General features: G+C 36.6%; 1 protein-coding gene and 1 long non-coding RNA gene across 3 annotated transcripts in view; one reads left to right on the forward strand and one right to left on the reverse strand.

Annotated features, from left to right (window-relative positions):
- sox2 (SRY-box transcription factor 2) overlaps positions 1–2,856 on the reverse strand; it is a 95,611-nt gene extending 92,755 nt beyond the window's left edge. Inside the window, exon 1 of one of the 2 annotated variants that reach the window (XR_003596775.1) lies at positions 2,376–2,856. The gene's annotated coding sequence lies outside the window, so the exon portion shown is untranslated. The remainder of the gene's footprint in view (positions 1–2,375) is intronic. The other variant, XR_003596774.1, reaches the window with a different exon arrangement.
- Positions 2,857–4,632: 1,776 nt separating this feature from the next.
- LOC114150565 (uncharacterized) lies at positions 4,633–5,125 on the forward strand. Its single transcript, XR_003596779.1, has 2 exons — positions 4,633–4,860; positions 5,064–5,125. It is a non-coding gene; the product is annotated as an uncharacterized LOC114150565 (long non-coding RNA).
- The last annotated feature ends 875 nt before the right edge of the window (positions 5,126–6,000 follow it).

Consider the following 6,000-nt stretch of genomic DNA (forward strand, 5'->3'; position numbering starts at 1 on the left):
GGATGTTTGTTACAGATTTTTGGTATTATTTTAGTAACTATCAACTGCTACATTTAATGGTCTATTTTTTCTCAAATAAATAAATTCATTCTGAAATCTCAAGAAATGATAAACAAAAAAATATTTTCTTTTTGCATTTTTTTCCAATAACAGCCTGAAGTTTTTATTTGCAAAAATTTCACATTCTTCAGCTACTGTCAACGTTTTTCCTGTGGCTCTCATAAGAGCACACACACACACACACACAAACACACACACACACACAGAGGCAGTGGCCTCGGGACTAATTGCTAAATTGAAGCAGATTTTCTAGTTCAGTTCAGGGCTGTAATTGTGAAGAGAGCTGGGAGGAATGACAGGGCTTCAAGCTGAGAGGACAAATCACCAGAGGCCAACGATTATACTGCATTGATGTTCACATGTCGGCGTGTGTGTGTATGTGTGTGTGTGTGTGTGTGTGTGTGTGTGTGTGTGTGTGTGTGGGGGGGTGTGTGTGTTTGGGGGTGAGGGATTAAGCCAACCAAATCTCAGATCCAGGTTGCTGTGGCACTGACCCCAAAGAGCCTCATACGACCCCTGCTGACCCCTGCAGACGCTCAGCTCTGCATGCATACAGCCAAAAAATAAAAACTCAACTTTACCTTCAAAAAACATATCCTGCAAATTTAACTCTCAATCTATGGAGCTAGAACTTTTTAAAGGAATTATTGACTTAAAGGAAACTCATATGTTGCTGAAATGTTACTTGTAAGTCAGTTAATTTTATACCAATCTATGCAAATCTGTTTTAAAAAAATGCAAAACAATATTTATTGAAAAAAAGCACAACTAAGAAATTTTTTTCTTGAGAAATTCTTGTCTGCATTTTCTAACATCATTATTTGGTTTATGTTTATAAAGAATTTCATAAATTACATAAACTGCAGCACCAAGAGACAAGATCTGAGCAGCAACTTGCACAAGAAAAATAAAATAATCTCAAAATGTAGATATTAACCTATTTAATGTTTTTCATTATTTAAATAATTGGATTTTAGTGACAAATAGAGGAACATTGGTTATGTGTGATTTAAGCAAGATTGATGATTTAGTGGAAAAATCTGTCAAATATTTGCATTTCAGTGACAGAAACATCCATCACACAACAGCAGAGATGACAGTATTAATTATTAATATGAAAATGGATCAGAACCGTCTTTAAAACCAGTCCAAATCCACATGCAGATCCAGAACTTTCCCACTCATCTATAAAAACTGACAATAATAATACAGATTTGGGTAAATAAGTACACATTTAGTCTTTTCTTTCGAGTCTCCTGCTAAGCGCTGGGTTTCGTTTCTGTTGCCTGGATTCAATGTTAGAAATGCATTTTTTTAGCTTAGCATAAATATAGCAAGAGGAGATTTCACCATATTGTTCTGTTCTCTGGTTCTGAATAAACCAGTTCATCATGGAAGGAAATTCATGATCATGAACATGAAACATAAACAGGAAACTCCTCATTTACAGCAGGAAATGAAGAAATGATGCAACACAGAGCTAGCATTTAGCTACCAGAGGCTTAAAAATGAGCGATTCGCCGATTTTAATAACTGTCCCAATATCAAAAAAAAATTCTAGATCGTGCATCAGTGATAATGTGCCCGATCTATTCAGTCTGATTCTATGCTTTATTAATTGTTATACATTATTTTCAGATTTCCTAATTGCTCTTTCTGAACCATCTGACAGAATATTTGTTGCAGTTTAATTTACACATCTGACCAAACTTTTTGTTTTTGTCAGTTTCAGTTTGTCATTTATTTTACATGAATTGTTACACTGCTAATCGCACAGACTGAACAAATTAAAGTTGTTTTTACATGTTTGAGCAAACTGGTGAAACTATTGGTCCAATAAAGTGTGAAGTACTGCAGCAAAGTTATCAAATAAACTAGTAGAAAAATGTTAATTCACCTGTTTTTCTGTATCGGATCTTATCACATATTGGCATCGGTAGTGAAAAATGTAGATCAGTGCGTTTGTAATTGTAATTATGAAAAAGCATCTGATGTTGTGAATGTTTCACATGGACAAAAATGTAAATAAATAAAAAAATATGATGAGGTTTATGCAGGTTTAATCAACTCAAATTTAAGACTTTCTAAGACCATTATGGAATAAAATTAAGACCTTTATCATGACTGAACTGCAACAGACAGACTGACATTTCCAGGATCTTTTCAGTATCAGCCGATACCAGACCTCAGATATCGGAAGTGAAAACGATCAGATCAGTTCATCCCTGATAGAAACTCATCACTGGTGGCCTTCTGGAAGATTTCACCAATCAGTCGTCCAGCTGATTATTTATGAAATGTTTCAGAGCGCTTACCTGGCCATGATGTCACGCTCGTCGCTATGACAGTATCAGCGGTCCTGTCGTCTGATTGGGCGTCCGCTGCAGCCTTACATCCAGAGCAGGAACAGGAAACTGCTTCCCACGTGACAGAAAGTCAGACATTTTGGTGTTTTGCTAAGTTTGTTTTAGATGATTTGACCAAATTTCCAGATTCTGAAACCTCCTTACTTAGAGGGGAAGAACTCATGTTAGTTTTTGCTTCTTTCCTGCAGCTTTAAAAAAAAAAAAAATTTCATCTCAGTCTCCATCTTCCCTACCTTCCTGTCCGTACCCGCCCTCACACCTCCCCCATTTCCGCTCAGTAACCCGTTCCTGGAGCCACTGTCCCAGGCTCCGGACCCCGGGCCCTGGCCCACACTCCCAGGCCCGTGGCCCTCGGCTGTCCCTGCCTCTCCTCCAGCCTGCCGCCTCCCTCAGTCCCAGCCTTCTGCTCGCCAGCTAGGAATGCTGTGGCTCTAGACGTTTGGTCCAAGCCCTAGGTCTCTTTCACTGAGGCAAGATTAGTTCATAGAAAAACTCAACAATACGCCACTGAAAGCCATTGTTGATATTCAACATTTTTCACATAGCGGAGCAGAATAGACAATGCGGCAGCCGGGAAAGCCCGAAGCGGACTAGGAGGGTTGATGGCTGATGGTATCTTAGCCGAGCAAGGCCTTAATCCCTTTTATACACACACACACACACACACACACGCACGCACCCCCCCCCACACACACGCACTCTCTCAACAGCTTGGAGACAGAAAAATCAATACTGCTTGCCGTGTGTGTGTGTGTGTGTGTGTGTGGGTGTGTGTGTGTGTGTGTGTGTGTGTGTGTGTCTGGAGATGTTCTTAGATCTTTGACACACAGATCTCTGAGTTGTGTTTCTGATGTTCTTCCTTCATTTCCATCAATAAAAAACAACAGAGCAAGAATCCATACGGAAGAGGATTAAGAAAAAAAACAAGAATTCAGACCTTTTCTCAGAATTTTGACTCCTTTTTTTAGAATTGGGACTTTATTTTCTCAATTTTGACATAATTCTGATTTTTTTTAATCATAATTCTGACTTAGATATAAAAATTCAGTTTTTTTCTCAGAATACTGACTAATCTCAGAATCTCAGTTCTGACTTCTTCAGAAATGTGATTTTTTTTTTTTTTGCTCAAAATTTTGACTTTAATGTCAGAAATGTTACTTTTTTTTGTCTAACTTGTTTATGCTCCATCCGGCAAATCTAATCTTAAAACTCAAACCTACCAGATAAATTCAGGACAGACGTCCAGTGTGGATGAAGCGCAGGTTTACATTTCATATGCTAACATCATAACTGACATGCACTTAAGAATATTTGATTATCTTGAACTGAAAAAGGTTTCCTCTTTTTGAGAGGTTTTATTTTGCTGCCGGGTTTCATTTTCACAGAGTGAAGAAAAGAAAGAGCAGAGAGAGAAAAAGAGAAAAGTCTGGATTGGATCCAAGGCGCCAAATGGCACCAAGCAGTCTGAAAATACCACAGCAGGAAGTAAATATGAACAATATTTAAGGCATCAAGCTCAATGCATGTTGGATCTCATCTTTCCTAATATGCATCTCTGCAGTGCAACATATGAGGATGATTTTTAACTTTCAGGCCTTTATTTACTCAGGAAGTAAGAAAAATACTTTGCAGGCTCAGCTTAGCATTCACTGTTAGTCCAGTTTGAGTTATTTTATTAAACAATCTGTGAACAAATTAATGCACTGCATTGGTATAAACCTAGTTTATACCAATAGAATAAAATCATATTTAAATTTAAGTAGATACAGTTTAATTTGACTGTATTTATAAACCAACAAGTCAAAAGGCAGTTTGGGCTTGCAATAATGTAAATTTATAAAATTATTACTTATTTATTAATGGTATTTTCATTTATGATACCAATACCAAGAGGAGGAGGACGAAGAGTATATGAAGTTTAGAATCAACTGGTACCGATCCGATACAGAAAAACTAGACTCAAAATGTTTCTTTTTTTAAAACAAACATAAATGTAGTGAATTACAGATTAATTTGTAAAAGATGAAAAAGCTTCACAAACATGTGAAAAAATGACTTGTATGTCACACAGCCAATAGAAAATAAAGAAACTGAAAACTGTTGGTCAAACATGTAAAAATAAACTGCAACAACCCGTCTTTCACATCGTTCAGAAAGTAAAATTAGGAATTCTACATATAATGTAAAATAAATAGTAAAGTGTAGCTGAGTTAATTTTATTTATTTATTATTTTATGAACCTTCCCAAAACATTTTTATTTCTATTTTGTCGAATTAACATGTCTGCTGACATGGCTATTTCTGTTTTGACTGCTTTTATTTTTGGTTCCTAATGTAAATATTGTTTTGGGGGAAACGTTATTAGTGTTGCACAAAGCAATGTTCAGTGACGTAGCTGCAGCAGCCAGGCAGAGGCTGCCTAACGGAGCTGCTGGTAAGACGCGTGCTAAAGCTACCTCTCACTTTTAATAATGTTTATGTTGTTAAAAATAGTTTTCACAGCTTTTGTTCTGCAAAAATATAAGGTTAACTGTGCAAGTGTTTTTAAAACAAACTTTGGTGTTGGTTAAAGTTAATTTGTTACGTTTATTAAGTTTGTATAAAGTTTCCCTCCAAAATGTGTTTGTTGGGCCGCAGGACTGTGACAGTGATCGTCTATCATACCTGGTGCTGAGTGTGTTCCACTGTCTTATAGGTATGTAATGGATACACAGATTTATTTTGTGGTTTGATGTTGATTTGTGCAAGATTTTACTTTTCTTTAGTCCATTTGTTGTTAATCTATAAAAAAAGGCAGAGGCTGCCTAATGGAGCTGCTGGACTGTGACAGTGATCGTCTATCATACCTGGTGCTGAGTGTGTTCCACTGTCTTATAGGAAATAAAAAAAAAACCCAACGCAGAGTACTATTCCTTTCCACATCTGTTACAAAAGCATAGAATTAGACTGAATAGATCTGCACATTTTCACTGATACCCAATGTTTAAACATCAGGACTGATGGATTTTAATGTTGAATTGGTTCGTCTCCAATTATTTACTCAGCAAATCCTTGTCCTGATCAAACATGTGGTGATAGTAGAAAGGAACAACTCTCTTAGAACCAGAAGTAATCTCCAGCAGAAGGTTGGATAATTAAACTGAACAGATGTCAGATTAGCAATTTTAAAAAGATTATTTAAAACTTATATAACATAAACTTACAAAACTCAGTTTTAATCCACTTTTTTATAAACATTTGACTCTTTAGTTGGAGAAATAAATACTTAGGTTGGCATCAACTGCTTGAGAAACAATTAAAAGTTGATTTCCTAAATGAAGGTGAAGCAAAACAAACTGTATTCCTGAGATGAAATGCACTGCAGAGCGTCACTTCAGGATTTGCACGGCGTTTCTCTACACTTCCATTTACGGTTACAGCTGGTTAATGTAATGAACGCCTCATGATGTAAAAACTCCTAAATCATGTCGCTGCAGCCGAATCATTTCATAAAACATGATTAAAAGTGTCGTGTAACATTGGGAGCAGCCGTGTCAGAGCGAGACATGTTAATTGTGCACTAATGATATATAAT

This window comes from Xiphophorus couchianus, chromosome 9 (genome assembly GCF_001444195.1).
Source record: "Xiphophorus couchianus chromosome 9, X_couchianus-1.0, whole genome shotgun sequence".
Taxonomy (NCBI): Eukaryota; Metazoa; Chordata; class Actinopteri; order Cyprinodontiformes; family Poeciliidae; genus Xiphophorus; species Xiphophorus couchianus.